This window comes from Gossypium arboreum, chromosome 12 (genome assembly GCF_025698485.1).
Source record: "Gossypium arboreum isolate Shixiya-1 chromosome 12, ASM2569848v2, whole genome shotgun sequence".
Lineage (NCBI taxonomy): Eukaryota > Viridiplantae > Streptophyta > Magnoliopsida > Malvales > Malvaceae > Gossypium > Gossypium arboreum.
The window spans coordinates 53,133,352-53,136,143 of NC_069081.1; the positions used below are offsets into that span (position 1 = coordinate 53,133,352).

The 2,792-nt window shown below is 28.7% G+C and overlaps 1 long non-coding RNA gene across 1 annotated transcript; it reads right to left on the reverse strand.

Annotated features, from left to right (window-relative positions):
• Window positions 1-308: 308 nt before the first annotated feature.
• Window positions 309-1,068, reverse strand: LOC128285154 (uncharacterized). Its single transcript, XR_008275578.1, has 2 exons — window positions 829-1,068; window positions 309-505 (listed from the first exon to the last, which is right to left on the reverse strand). It is a non-coding gene; the product is annotated as an uncharacterized LOC128285154 (long non-coding RNA).
• Window positions 1,069-2,792: the final 1,724 nt, after the last annotated feature.

The following is a 2,792-nucleotide window of genomic DNA, read 5'->3' on the forward strand; positions in this document are numbered from 1 at the left end:
TAGTAAGAGAGCAGGTTGGTGATTTTGGTCTTGTCTTCCTGAGGTAGCAAAGAAGCAGACTGAAGATTGAAGACCTATTTCCCTAAAACAGTTGCGGAGCAAATTGAGGATGACGAATCTTATCTCCATGTATCGGCAATGGAGCAGATTTATGTCACCAGTCCTATTTCCCTAAAGTTATAGACAAGATTCAGCAAAACCGGGCAAAATTGGCCCTATTTAAAGTCTTTGCTCTATTCTCGTTACACGATAATGAGCAAAGAAGGGCAGTTGTAAGACCTAATTTGTGCCCGGGCCTACACCAAAACTAAAACGAAAAATAAAATAAAATAACAAAAATAAATCCAATGTCCCTTTTACAAACATTGAGATCCAATACCCATTATAAGCCCTAAAACCCGAGGCCCAATACACCCAAAATTCTCAACAGCACTAGGAGTTTTTGGAACATGCCAGACCTGCATGGCCTTCTCCACCTTACAGTAGTCCCGTGCTCCCATAGAACCTGCGAGAACAAAAAGAATAACAGAAATGCCAGCTAAAAATATGATTTTTATTTTTTTCCTTTTTATTTATTTTGCAAATTTGGCTATAAAAGCCATGAATGTACTGTAAATTGAAGATTACGCACAATATACGCTTACATTCGCGCACTAAATAGCAGAAAAAGTGTTTCAAAAGCAAATTGGTAGAGGTGATCTTTCAGTTTCCTATTTGCTTTAAATTTTTTTTCCTTTTTTTACTTTCGTTGAATCATTTCAATCTCCTTTTCAATCTTTTATTATTATATTTGAAAATAAAAAGGAAAGCAAAAGGAAGGGGTCTCACTTTGCAATTTCGCTATGGATACTTCTTTGCTTCGTTGAGATCGAAGTCAGAGGAGAGATCTTGAAGCTGTAAATTGATTTCATGGCTCCAATAATTATATTGTCAGTGGCAGCATGCTAAATGAAGCCCTAAGGGAATGGGCTGATACCATACTTAGGTTTAAAAGGAAAGTTTGCTGCGTTTTAGAAGAAAAACAATTGAAAAAGGACGGTATAATAGCAGTTTTCAAAAATGGCACTGTTTAATAAAGTGAAGGTTCGCGCATTAGCCCGATTTAAGGAGTTGGATCTGCGCCCTTTTTGTTTGAATGGGTAAATTCGTGCAAGATCCCTCCTTTCGCGTGACGTCTCCAATTGAGTCTTATTTGTCATATTTGTCTTTTTAATTTTGGCCCTATGATTTGTGCGTTTTTTTATTTTGGTCCACGATTCAGCGAAGTATTCTGAGTTCGGTATATTTTCGATTTTAGTCCTCGCACATTTGTGCGCATGGCATATTGATCTGATTTTTCAATTATTTTATTTTTAAATGGTTCTTCTTGTGCTAAATTTGTTGTAATTAAGTCTTATTTTTATTTTACTGCGCTTGCAATTTTTTTTAATACTTACTCATTGGCTGTGATGTTTTATGTTGTTTTGATAGCTGAGTTTTGTAATTTTTATTTATTTATTCTGTTATTTTAACAATTAGCATACTATTTGAAGTAAAATTCATTATGGTTTATGTATGTTATTAATTCTATGTTTTTCCACATATCTTAATGTTTATATTCTTTTGAGAATTTCATTTATTTTCTATATCATTTAAGTTGTTATTAAACGTATATTTAATACTTACATGCATTATAGAAGTCATATTTTTTTATTCATGTAGTTTTTAATAGATTTGAATGTAAATATGTTCTTAAGATTTATTACATATAATTTTTGATAAAATCTAGTCAATCTTATAATTCATTTTTATTCAATATTATTTTGGACATACAATTATCTTGAAAATTTCTTCATATGTACATTACCCATGTTAAATTATTTTTACCATAGTATATGTTATTATTTTCATATAACTTTATGTAAATATTTTTTAATGTATATATTATCCTTAAAAGTCATTTATATGTATAATATATTTTGTCTAGACCATATTTCTTTATCATACGATTTATATATTGTATACATTATTTTATTATCCTTATGTATGTACTATCATCTATATGTTCCATCACTCTAACTCAATTTGTTACATGTAAAATTATATATTATTTGTTTCAAATGCCCTTTATAAATTATAATCTTAATAATATATATATCACTAAATTTACGTGTAGATATAGTTTTACATTTTGTATATAACCTTGTTTTTTAGAAACTTTTGTTACCCATATAGCTTATATATTTACTTTGTTTCTTTCTTACATTTTTACAAACAATTATATCTAATTTTACTTGTATATACATGTTTCATAAATTTATTATATTATTTTATATCATGCATTGACATTCCTTCATATTTAATACATTATTTAAGTTATCATGTTAATTATCAATTTTGAATGAATTTGTGTTTTAAGTATTTCATATATAATTTGATTTGAACTTTGTATTTTTATCATAATTATTTTCAATAAACATGTTTTTAAGCAAATTTCTAAATTTCTATTATTCAAAAATTTTGAAATAAGGCAATATCTAATATTTCGGGATTTTGGAAAATCGTGCTCAATCGTACTGGGTCTGACTTTTCTGGAGAACCAAAAATTTTGATAACCTTTTATAATTTTAATGTATGGTTTTTTTTCAAAAGTCAAAAATCGATCGCATCTTAAAGATATAGGGGATCGTATCCAATCATACTGGGTATGAAACCGCATATCTTTGAATCGAGAGATTTTTAACCGCTAATTTGAGCTATTCAAACATTTTTAAAAAGAATCATATTTCAGAAAATCTTTTCTTCAAAAAACT